We start from the raw sequence: 12,500 nt of genomic DNA, 5'->3' as shown, positions 1-12,500 counted from the left end.
GCACACGCTGGGCACTGGTGCGGGCGCTTGCCTCGACCACCATCGGCACACGCTGGGCCCTGGGGCGGGCGGTTGCCTCGATCACCATCGGCACACGCTGGGCCCTGGTGCGGGCGGTTGCCCCCAGCACCATCGGCACACGTTGGGCCCTGGTGCGGGCGCTTGCCTCGACCACCATCGGCACACGCTGGGCCCTGGTGCGGGCGCTTGCCTCGACCACCATCGGCACACGCTGGGCCCTGGTGCGGCCGCTTGCCTCGACCACCATCGGCACACGCTGGGCCCTGGTGCGGTCGGTTGCCTCGAGCACCATCGGCACACGCTGGGCCCTGGTGCACCATCGGCACACGCTGGGCCCTGGTGCGGGCGCTTGCCTCGACCACCATCGGCACACGCTGGGCCCTGGTGCGGGCGCTTGCCTCGACCACCATCGGCACACGCTGGGCCCTGGTGCGGCAGGTTGCCTCGAGCACCATCGGCACACGCTGGGCCCTGGTGCGGTCGGTTGCCTCGAGCACCATCGGCACACGCTGGGCCCTGGTGCGGGCGCTTGCCTCGACCACCATCGGCACACGCTGGGCCCTGGTGCGGCAGGTTCCCTCGACGACCATCGGCACACGCTGGGCCCTGGTGCGGCAGGTTGCCTCGAGCACCATCGGCACACGCTGGGCCCTGGTGCGGTCGGTTGCCTCGATCACCATCGGCACACGCTGGGCCCTGGTGCGGGCGGTTGCCTCGACCACCATCGGCACACGCTGGGCCCTGGTGCGGCAGCTTGCCTCGAGCACCATCGGCACACGCTCGGCCCTGGTGCGGTCGGTTGCCTCGAGCACCATCGGCACACGCTGGGCCCTGGTGCGGCACGTTGCCTCGACCACCATCGGCAGCCTCGACCACCATCGGCACACGCTCCGCCCTGGTGCGGCAGGTTGCCTCGACCACCATCGGCACACGCTGGGCCCTGGTGCGGGCGCTTGCCTCGACCACCATCGGCACACGCTCCGCCCTGGTGCGGCAGGTTGCCTCGACCACCATCGGCACACGCTGGGCCCTGGTGCGGGCGGTTGCCTCGACCACCATCGGCACACGCTGGGCCCTGGTGCGGGCGCTTGCCTCGACCACCATCGGCACACGCTGGGCCCTGGTGCGGGCGCTTGCCTCGACCACCATCGGCACACGCTGGGCCCTGGTGCGGCAGGTTGCCTCGAGCACCATCGGCACACGCTGGGCCCTGGTGCGGCAGGTTGCCTCGAGCACCATCGGCACACGCTGGGCCCTGGTGCGGGCGCTTGCCTCGAGCACCATCGGCACACGCTCGGCCCTGGTGCGGTCGGTTGCCTCGAGCACCATCGGCACACGCTGGGCCCTGGTGCGGCAGGTTGCCTCGACCACCATCGGCACACGCTGGGCCCTGGTGCGGGCGCTTGCCTCGACCACCATCGGCACACGCTCGGCCCTGGTGCGGTCGGTTGCCTCGAGCACCATCGGCACACGCTGGGCCCTGGTGCGGCAGGTTGCCTCGAGCACCATCGGCACACGCTGGGCCCTGGTGCGGGCGCTTGCCTCGACCACCATCGGCACACGCTGGGCCCTGGTGCGGGCGCTTGCCTCGAGCACCATCGGCAGACGCTGGGCCCTGGTGCGGCAGGTTGCCTCGAGCACCATCGGCAGACGCTGGGCCCTGGTGCGGCAGGTTGCCTCGAGCACCATCGGCACACGCTGGGCCCTGGTGCGGTCGGTTGCCTCGAGCACCATCGGCACACGCTGGGCGCTGGTGCGGGAACTTGCCTCGACCACCATCGGCACACGCTGGGCCCTGGTGCGGCAGGTTACCTCGATCACCATCGGCACACGCTGGGCCCTGGTGCGACAGGTTGCCTCGAGCACCATCGGCACACTATCGGCCCTGGTGCGGGCGGTTGCCTCGACCACCATCGGCACACGCTGGGCCCTGGTGCGGGCGGTTGCCTCGAGCACCATCGGCACACGCTGGGCCCTGGTGGGTTTAGGCACATCTTCAAATTTCTGCCGTGCCAATGCCATTTTTATGGCTTGTAAATTCATACAATGGTCCCCTAAGCCTTCACGTGAAGTTTCGTTGGAAGATGACTCGTTTTCTATTTTTCACGATTTTCGAAACTTTTTGCGGTTCGGGAATTTTTAAAATTTTTTTATAAGGATTTTTGGCCCCAAATTTTGTAGGCATGATCCTTCTATTTTTGTTGGCATGCACAAAAAAATTCAGCTAAAAACTCGAAGTAGAGAAGATTTTGTGACCGTTTGAAAAAAGTGTCCCCATTTCAGACACTTTAACGGCTACTGGTAGCAAACCTGTAAAATCTCAAATGCTCTTTAAGGGGGTGTGAATTCTCAGAGGTTTGATGAGGGATAGGGGGCCAACACAAGGCCAAGTACCAGCACCCATCGCACATCATGTGCGCACACCCCCCCGGCCCCCCTCCCAATCGCCGGAACCCCAATGCCGCCGGTCAGGTTCTCCGGCGGTACTCCGGCGATGCTCCGGCGATGCTCCGGCGATGCTGTCCCGAGTGAAAAAAATGCGGCACCAGCACATGCTGGAGCCAAGCATGGGCACCGTGGCTCAAAATCGAACTTCGGCCAAGGCCTCGACCATCAATGGCACATGATGACGCATGGTGATGGCACATGCATCGACCATCATCGGCATAGGCTGCCCTTCGGTACGGGCACTTGCCTCGACCGCCATCGGCACAAGCTGGGCCCTGGTGTGGGTTGTTGCCTCGATCACAATCGGCACATGCTGAGCCTTGGTGCGGGCGGTTGCCTCGAGCACCATCGGGAGACCCTGGGCCCTGGTGCGGCCGGTTGCCCCGATAACCATCGGCACACGCTGGGCCCTGGGGCGGGCGCTTGCCCCCAGCACCATCGGCACACGCTGGGCCCTGGTACGGGCGGTTGCCCCGAACACCATCGACACAAGCCGGCCCTTGGTGCGGGCTCCTGGCTCGACCACCATCGGCACACGCTGGGCCCTGGTGCGGGCGCTTGCCTCGACCACCATCGGCACACGCTGGGCCCTGGTGCGGGCGCTTGCCTCGACCACCATCGGCACACGCTGGGCCCTGGTGCGGCAGGTTGCCTCGAGCACCATCGGCACACGCTGGGCCCTGGTGCGGCAGGTTGCCTCGAGCACCATCGGCACACGCTGGGCCCTGGTGCGGGCGCTTGCCTCGAGCACCATCGGCACACGCTCGGCCCTGGTGCGGTCGGTTGCCTCGAGCACCATCGGCACACGCTGGGCCCTGGTGCGGCAGGTTGCCTCGACCACCATCGGCACACGCTGGGCCCTGGTGCGGGCGCTTGCCTCGACCACCATCGGCACACGCTCGGCCCTGGTGCGGTCGGTTGCCTCGAGCACCATCGGCACACGCTGGGCCCTGGTGCGGCAGGTTGCCTCGAGCACCATCGGCACACGCTGGGCCCTGGTGCGGGCGCTTGCCTCGACCACCATCGGCACACGCTGGGCCCTGGTGCGGGCGCTTGCCTCGAGCACCATCGGCAGACGCTGGGCCCTGGTGCGGCAGGTTGCCTCGAGCACCATCGGCAGACGCTGGGCCCTGGTGCGGCAGGTTGCCTCGAGCACCATCGGCACACGCTGGGCCCTGGTGCGGTCGGTTGCCTCGAGCACCATCGGCACACGCTGGGCGCTGGTGCGGGAACTTGCCTCGACCACCATCGGCACACGCTGGGCCCTGGTGCGGCAGGTTACCTCGATCACCATCGGCACACGCTGGGCCCTGGTGCGACAGGTTGCCTCGAGCACCATCGGCACACTATCGGCCCTGGTGCGGGCGGTTGCCTCGACCACCATCGGCACACGCTGGGCCTTGGTGCGGGCGGTTGCCTCGAGCACCATCGGCACACGCTGGGCCCTGGTGGGTTTAGGCACATCTTCAAATTTCTGCCGTGCCAATGCCATTTTTATGGCTTGTAAATTCATACAATGGTCCCCTAAGCCTTCACGTGAAGTTTCGTTGGAAGATGACTCGTTTTCTATTTTTCACGATTTTCGAAACTTTTTGCGGTTCGGGAATTTTTAAAATTTTTTTATAAGGATTTTTGGCCCCAAATTTTGTAGGCATGATCCTTCTATTTTTGTTGGCATGCACAAAAAAATTCAGCTAAAAACTCGAAGTAGAGAAGATTTTGTGACCGTTTGAAAAAAGTGTCCCCATTTCAGACACTTTAACGGCTACTGGTAGCAAACCTGTAAAATCTCAAATGCTCTTTAAGGGGGTGTGAATTCTCAGAGGTTTGATGAGGGATAGGGGGCCAACACAAGGCCAAGTACCAGCACCCATCGCACATCATGTGCGCACACCCCCCCGGCCCCCCTCCCAATCGCCGGAACCCCAATGCCGCCGGTCAGGTTCTCCGGCGGTACTCCGGCGATGCTCCGGCGATGCTCCGGCGATGCTGTCCCGAGTGAAAAAAATGCGGCACCAGCACATGCTGGAGCCAAGCATGGGCACCGTGGCTCAAAATCGAACTTCGGCCAAGGCCTCGACCATCAATGGCACATGATGACGCATGGTGATGGCACATGCATCGACCATCATCGGCATAGGCTGCCCTTCGGTACGGGCACTTGCCTCGACCGCCATCGGCACAAGCTGGGCCCTGGTGTGGGTTGTTGCCTCGATCACAATCGGCACATGCTGAGCCTTGGTGCGGGCGGTTGCCTCGAGCACCATCGGGAGACCCTGGGCCCTGGTGCGGCCGGTTGCCCCGATAACCATCGGCACACGCTGGGCCCTGGGGCGGGCGCTTGCCCCCAGCACCATCGGCACACGCTGGGCCCTGGTACGGGCGGTTGCCCCGAACACCATCGACACAAGCCGGCCCTTGGTGCGGGCTCCTGGCTCGACCACCATCGGCACACGCTGGGCCCTGGTGCGGGCGGTTGCCTCGAACACCATCGGCACACGCCGGCCCTTGGTGCGGCCGGTTGCCTCGACCACCATCGGCACACGCTCGGCCTTGGTGAGGGCGCTTGCCTCGACCACCATCGGCACACGCTGCGCCCTGGTGCGGGCGCTTGCCTCGACCACCATCGGCACACGCTCGGCCTTGGTGCGGGCGCTTGCCTCGACCACCATCGGCACACGCTGGGCCCTGGTGAGGGCGCTTGCCTCGACCACCATCGGCACACGCTGGGCCCTGGTGCGGGCGGTTGCCTCGACCACCATCGGCACACGCTGGGCCCTGGTGCGGGCGGTTGCCTCGACCACCATCGGCACACGCTGGGCCCTGGTGCTGGCGGTTGCCTCGACCACCATCGGCACACGCTGGGCCCTGGTGCGGGCGGTTGCCTCGAACACCATCGGCACAAGCCGGCCCTTGGTGCGGGCGGTTGCCTCGAGCACCATCGGCACACGCTGGGCCCTGGTGCGGGCGGTTGCCTCGACCACCATCGGCACACGCTGGGCCCTGGTGCGGACGGTTGCCTCGAGCACCATGGGCACACGCTGGCCCTTGGTGCGGGCTCTTGCCTCGACCACCATCAGCAGAAGATTGCCCCTACCCTCGGTGTGGGATTTGCTTGTTTGGAAAAAGTGTCCCCCGTTTCAGACATTTTAACGTCTACTGGTAGCATATCTGTAAAATCTCTAATGCTCTTTAGGGGTGGTCCGGCACCCCCTCTCCCCCACGGGGGGGGAGTAGGTGTGCGCGATGGGCCTCCCATTGCGTGCACCCCGGCCAAGCCTCGAACAGAAATACAGGGCGTGCATGCCTTCCGGCGATTTTTGTCCGGCGACTGGTTGCTCCGGTGACCGGCAGGCGCCCATGGCCTCGATCGGTTGGCTTGCATGCAAAAAAAGGGAGCCGAGCTCCAACGAGGCACGCGGCCCCGGATGCTGCCCTAGACCCCGGACAAGTCCTCGGAATCGGGCAACGGCTCCCTGGGGGTGGTGCGAGCAGAAGCTGCGGTTGCGGGCTTGGCCCGGCCAGAGTCTCTCCGGTATTTGACGGTCTCGCGGTCCCTTCTCATCGGCCACAAAAATGCCTTGGCCTCGACGGGCCGTGCACACCCAGCGCGATGCTGGCGAGACCCCGGGAACAAGTCCCACGCGGGCTCGGGCAACGTCCTGGGGTGGGGTGTCCGCGGAGCTCGCGCGTGCGGTCGACCAGGCCAAGAATTGGTGGTATCGCACCGTTGTTGCCTGTCGGATGGCAGGGGCAGTCTCGTGGCCCTTGCTCGTGTTATTCTCGTGCCAAACGGTTGTGGCGTGGCCTCGCACGTCGTTTCCTTCGCTCGCTCGTCGAGTAATCGATCGGGTGGGTTGTGGACCGGCGCGTGGATGCTGCCACCTGTACGCAGTAGGCACTATGGTGGTGCTATGGTTGTGCGTGTTGGCAGGCTCCGTGCTCGATGCATCGAACTGTCGACCCGTCATCCTCTTCAATCTCCCCTCGTGCGGTCGTCGTACCCCGGGGCGCGATCGGGGATCCTGTGCTGCATACCTGAATCGTGGAAACCGGATGTCTCGCCATCCCTCATCCGTCTCGTGTGCCGAGGGGCCACGGGTCGGATCCAATCGTGGCCGGTGTCCCAAGCGTGCCACCGATCCTCCGTGGCCGCATTGGTGCACCGGCGTTCGATCGTGCTCTCGGATGCGGAGCCGTTTAGCGGGCGTGGGCTCTCGGCCCCCGTTCGTCCGATGCTATGCATTTCACGTGCGCAGGCACGCACGACGCTTGCGCTCCGCGTCGGGCTCTCTCCGCCGCTCGGTCGGTGCGTCGAGCCCACCGGTGCCGCGTCCCGAAGGAATGCTACCTGGTTGATCCTGCCAGTAGTCATATGCTTGTCTCAAAGATTAAGCCATGCATGTGTAAGTATGAACTAATTCAGACTGTGAAACTGCGAATGGCTCATTAATCAGTTATAGTTTGTTTGATGGTATCTACTACTCGGATAGCCGTAGTAATTCTAGAGCTAATACGTGCAACAAACCCCGGCTCTGGAAGGATGCATTTATTAGATAAAAGGTCGACGCGGGCTATGCCCGTTTGCTACGATGATTATGATAACTCGACGATCCTGCGGCCTTTGTGCCGGCGACGCATCATTCAAATTTCTGCCCTATCAACTTTCGATGGTAGGATAGTGGCCTACTATGGTGGTGACGGGTGACGGAAATTAGGGTTCGATTCGGAGAGGGAGCTGAGAAACGGCTACCACATCCAAGGAAGGCAGCAGGCGCGCAAAGTGCACAATCGACACGGGGGAGGTAGTGACAATAAATAACAATACCGGGCTCTATGAGTCTGGTAATTGGAATAAGTACAATCTAAATCCTTAACGAGGATCCATTGGAGGGCAAGTCTACATTCCTGCTTGACCTGTAATTAATTCAGCTCAATAGCGGCTATATTTAAGTTGTTGCGGTTAAAAAAGCTCGTAGTTGGAACTAGGGTTGGGTCGTCGGTCCGCCTCACGGTGAGCACCGGTCTGCTCGTCCCTACGCCGGCGATGCGCTCTGGACTTGGTACTGGGACCGTTCCTCATTGGCCATTGCTTTGAAGAAATTAGAGTGCTCGAAAGCAGGCCTACGCTTGTATACATTAGCATGGGATAACATCATAGGATTTCGGTCCTATTGTGTTGGCCTTCGGGATCGGAGTAATGATTAACGGGGACGGAGTCGGGGGCATTCGTATTTCATAGTCGAGGAGGTGAAATTCTTGGATTTATGAAAGACGAACAAGCTGAAAGCATTTGCCAAGGATGTTTTCATTAATCAAGAACGAAGTTGGGGGCCTGAGAACGATCGGATACCGTCCTAGTCTCAACCATAAACGATGCGACCAGGGATCGGCGGATGTTGCACCCAGGACTCTGCGGCTGCTTATGAGAAATCAAAGTCTTTGGGTTCCGGGGAGTATGGTCGCAGAGGGCCCCTGAAACTTAAAGGAATTGACGGAAGGGCACCACCGGGAGTGGGCACACGGCTTAATTTGTCAACACGGGGAAACTTACCGAGGTCCGGACATAGTAAGGATTGACGATTTAGAGCTCTTTCTTGATTCTATGGGTGGTGGTGCATGGCCGTTCTTAGTTGGTGGAGCAGTTGTACGGTTAATTCCGTTAACGAACGAGACCTAGAGCTGTAACTAGCTACACTTGGAGGTGATCCTTCGTGGCTAGCTTCTTAGAGGGACTATGGCCGCTTAGGCCAAGGAAGTTTGAGGCAACTGTGGAATGCAGCGATGCCCTTAGATGTTCTGGGCCGCACGCGCTACGCGTGTATTCAACGAGTCTATAGCCTTGGCGACGAGGGCCGGGTAATCTTTGAAATTTCATCGTGATGGGGATAGATCATTGCAATTGTTGGTCTTCAACGAGGAATTCCTAGTAGCGCGAGTCATCAGCTCGCGTTGACTACGTCCACGCCCTTTGTACACACCGCCGTCGCTCCTACCGATTGAATGGTCGGTGAAGTGTTCGGATCGCGCGCGCGGGCGAGGTGCGCCGCCCGCGGCGTCGCGAAGTCCAGACCTTATCATTTAGAGAGGAAGGAGAGAAGTCGTAACAAGGTTTCCGTAGGTGAACACGGGAAGGATCATTGTCGAAACCCGCTCGACGGACGACCGCGGACGCGTTGAAACACCGAGGGGGCGGGGGTGCCCCCTCTCCCCGGCCCCCTCGCGGCCCGGGGGAGGGCGCGACCGGTCGCTTCGTCCCCCCTACGGGGCGGGGCGGAACGGTCGGCGTGCGTCCCGCCTCCGCCCGAACAACGAACCCCCGGCGCGGTGCGCGCGGGGCAGAAAGCAGCCGGAGCGCGCGCGCGTCGCTGTCCACGTCGCGGTGCGTGCGCGGCGGTGCCGCGGCTCCTTTTGTCGCGAAAAAGCAGCGACTCTCGGCAACGGATATCTCGGCTCTCGCATCGATGAAGAACGTAAGCGAAATGCGATACTTGGTGTGGTGCAGAATCCGCGTGAACCATCGAGTCTTTGAACGCAAGTTGCGCCCACGGCCATTAGAGTAGAGGGCACGCCTGCCTGGGTGTCATGCACGCGTCGCCCCCCTCGGGCCCCGCGCCCTCGGGCTCCGGGGGAAGGGGGGCAGGCAGAAGATGGCCTCCACGTCCCGTGGGTCGCAGTTGTCGCGTCCCGACAGCGACAGCGCCGTGGTGGCCGTCGGTGGTGGAGCTCCCGGCGTGCCTCGTCCCCGGTGACGCGCGCTCGTTGTCCATCGAGACCCCTTCGGACCCCCCGCATCGCTCGATCGATGCTCGCGTCGCGACCCCGAGGTCGGGCGGGATCACCCGCTGAGTTTAAGCATATCAATAAGCGGAGGAAAAGAAACTTACCAGGATTCCCCTAGTAACGGCGAGCGAACCGGGAAGAGCCCAGCTTGAGGGGCTCGGGCGCCCCGGCGTCCGGGCTGTGAGTACGGGAGAACGTCCTCGGCGGCCGGGCCAAGACCCAAGTCCCCTGGAAAGGGGCGCCGGAGAGGTGAGCCCCGTCGTGCCCGGACCTGTCGCACCACGAGGCGCTGTCCCGCGAGTCGGGTTGTTTGGGAATGCAGCCCCAATCGGGCGGTAAATTCCGTCCACGAGGCTGAATACGGGCGAGAGGCCAGATGGCGAACAAGTACCGCGAGGGAAGAAGATGAAAAGGACTTTGAAAAGAAGTCAAAAGAGTGCTTTGAGAAAATTGTCGGGAGGAAGCGGATGGGGGCTGAGCGATGCCCCGCCCCGGTCGGATGTGGAACAGCGAGAGCCAGTGCGCCCAGGTCGGCTGGGGACCAGACCGACGCGGGTCGCGGCGGCGGCCCAAGCCCGGGCTTTCGATGTGCCCGCGGAAGGTCGTCGCCGCGATCGTGGAGGGCGCACGCGCCGTCTCGGCGTGCCCCGGCACCAGCGTGCTCCGGGCGTCGGCCACGGGCTCCCGTACGGCCCGTCTTGAAACACGGACCAAGGAGTCGACGACATGCGTGCGCAGTCAACGGGCCGGGAAACCCGTAAGGGCGCAAGGAAGCTGATTGGCGGGATCCCTCGCGGGTGCACCGCCGACCGACCTTGATCTTCGAGAAGAGGGTTCGGTGCGAGCATGCCGGGCGGGACCCGAAAGATGGTGAACTATGCACCGAGCGGGGCGAAGCCGGAGGAAACTGCGGTGGAGGCCCGCAGCGATGCGGCGTGCAAATCGTTCGTCGACTTGGGTGTAGGGCGAGAAAGACTAATCCAGACCGTCTAGTATAGCTGGTTCCCTCCGAAGGTTTCCCTCGGGATAGCTGGAGCCCCGTCGGTTCTGTCGGGTAAAGCCAATGATTAGAGGCATCGGGCGCAACGCCCTCGACCTATTCTCAAACTTTAAATAGGTATTGGGGCCGGCGGCTGCTCCGGTGAGCCGCGCCGCGGATGAGGCTCCCGAGTGGGCCATTTTTGGTAAACGAGAACTGGCGATGCGGGATGAGCCCAGGAAGCCGGGTTACGGTGCCGAGCTGCGCGTAACCAGGCCCACAAGGGTGTTGGTCGATTAAGACGACGAGACGGTGGTCATGGAAGTCGAAATCCCGCTAAGTGTGTAACAGCTCACTGCCGAATCAACTAGCCCGAAAATGGATGGCGCTTAAGCGCGCGACCTACACCCCGGCCGTCGGGGCAAGGGCCGAGGCCCCGATGAGTAGGAGGGCGGCGGTCGCCGCAAAACCGAGGACGCGAGCCGACGGAAGCGGCGTCGGTGCAGATCCTTGGTGGTAGTAGCAAATATTCAAATGAGAACTTTGAAGTCGAAGAGGGGAAAAGGTTCCATGTGAACGACACTTGCACATGGGTTAGTCGATCCTAAGAGACGGGGAAGCGTCCCGGCCGGCGCGTCCGCGCGAGCTTCGAAAGGAATCGGGTTAAAATTCACGAGCCGGGACGCGGCGGGCGGCGACGCGTTAGGGAGTGTCCGGAGACGTCGGCGGGGGCCTCGGGAAGAGTTATCTTTTCTGTTTAACGGCCCGCCCACCACAGAGCAGCTCGGCCGGAGGTAGGGTCCAGCGGCCGGAAGAGCCGCACGTCGCGTGGTGTCGGTGCGCCCCCGGCGGCCCTTGAAAATCCGGAGGGGCCGAGTGCGCGTCCGGCGCCGGTCGTACTCACTAACCGCATCAGGTCTCCAAGGTGAGAACGGCCTCACAGTGGATGGAACAATGTAGGCAAGGGAAGTCGGCAAAATGGATCGAAGTAACCTCGGGAAAAGGATTGGCTGCGAGGGCTGGGCACCGGGGGTCCCGATCCCGAACCCGTCGGCTGCCGGTGCTTGCTCGAGCTGCTCCCGCGGCAGGCAGGTGTCGCCGCGTGCCGGCCGGGGGACGGGCCCCGGGAACGGCTCCCTCGGGGGGCCTTCCCGGGCGACGAACGATCGGCCCGGGCGCGTCTGGGACAAGGAGATCCATTTGTTTAATTAAACAAAGCATTGCGATGGTCATAACGGATGCTCACGCAATGTGATTTTACGCAGTGCTGCGAATGTCAAAGTGAAGAAATTCAACCAACCGCGGGTAAACGGCGGAGTAACTATGACTCTCTTCGACCGCCAAATGCCTCGTCATCTAATTAGTGACGCGCATGAATGGACCAACGAGATTCCCACGCTCCTGTCTACTATCCGACGAAACCACGGCCAAGGGGAACGGGCTTGGCGGAATCGGCGGGGAAAGAAGACCTGTTGAGCTTGGCTCTGAGTGGAGCTTTTGTGAAATGACTTGAGAGGTAGGATAAGTGGGAGCCCCCGGGCGAAATTGAAATACCACTACTTTTAACGTTATTTTACTTATTAGTGAATCGGAGGCGGGGCACGACCCTTCTTTTGGACCCGAGGCAGCCTCGGCGATCCCGATCGGGCGGAAGACATTGTCGGGTGGGGAGTTTGGGCGAGACGGCACATGTTAAGATAACGCGAGGTGTCCTAAGATGAGCTCGAAAGCGAGAACGAAATCTCGTGTGGAACAAAAGGGTAAAAGCTCGTTTGATTAGAGTTTCCGGTACGAATACGAGCCGTGAAACGTGGCCTATCGATCCTTTGACCTTCGGGATTTGAAGGAAGCCTAGAAGGTGTCGGAAAGAAGTTACCACGGGGATAGCGCTTGTGGCAGCCAAGCGTTCATAGCGACGTTGCTTTTTGATCCTTCGATGTCGGCTCTTTCCCTATCATTGTGGCAGGAATTCACCAGTGTTGGATTGTTCACCCACCAATAGGGAACGTGAGCTGGGTTTAGACCGTCGTGAGACAGGTTAGTTTTACCCTACGATGGCGGCGTCGCGATAGTAATTCAACCTAGTACGAGAGGAACCGTTGATTCGCACAATTGGTCATCGCGCTTGGTTGAAAAGCCGATGTATGACGAAGCTACCGTCTTGACTGGATTATGACACTGAACGCCTCTAAGTCGGGAATCCGGGCTAGGAAAACGACTAGAATCCTTTGCAGACGACTTAAATACGCGACGGGGTATTGTAAGTGGC

The 12,500-nt window shown here is 61.8% G+C and overlaps 1 non-coding gene and 2 pseudogenes across 1 annotated transcript; all 3 read left to right on the top strand.

Annotated features, from left to right (window-relative positions):
- The first annotated feature begins 6,817 nt into the window (after nt 1-6,817).
- Nucleotides 6,818-8,612, top strand: LOC149503972 (18S ribosomal RNA; annotated as a pseudogene).
- Nucleotides 8,613-8,898: 286 nt separating this feature from the next.
- LOC149503971 (5.8S ribosomal RNA) lies at nt 8,899-9,055 on the top strand. The gene has a single exon (XR_016338989.1). It is a non-coding gene; the product is annotated as a 5.8S ribosomal RNA (ribosomal RNA).
- A 232-nt stretch (nt 9,056-9,287) lies between these two features.
- On the top strand, nt 9,288-12,461 carry LOC149503970 (25S ribosomal RNA; annotated as a pseudogene).
- The last annotated feature ends 39 nt before the right edge of the window (nt 12,462-12,500 follow it).

The sequence above is a fragment of the Durio zibethinus genome, unplaced genomic scaffold, assembly GCF_047325235.1.
Source record: "Durio zibethinus cultivar Kanyao isolate XHJ-2024 unplaced genomic scaffold, ASM4732523v1 HiC_scaffold_3, whole genome shotgun sequence".
NCBI lineage: Eukaryota > Viridiplantae > Streptophyta > Magnoliopsida > Malvales > Malvaceae > Durio > Durio zibethinus.
Note: the sequence above shows the minus strand (reverse complement) of the source record. Positions and strands in the feature narration are given on the sequence as shown.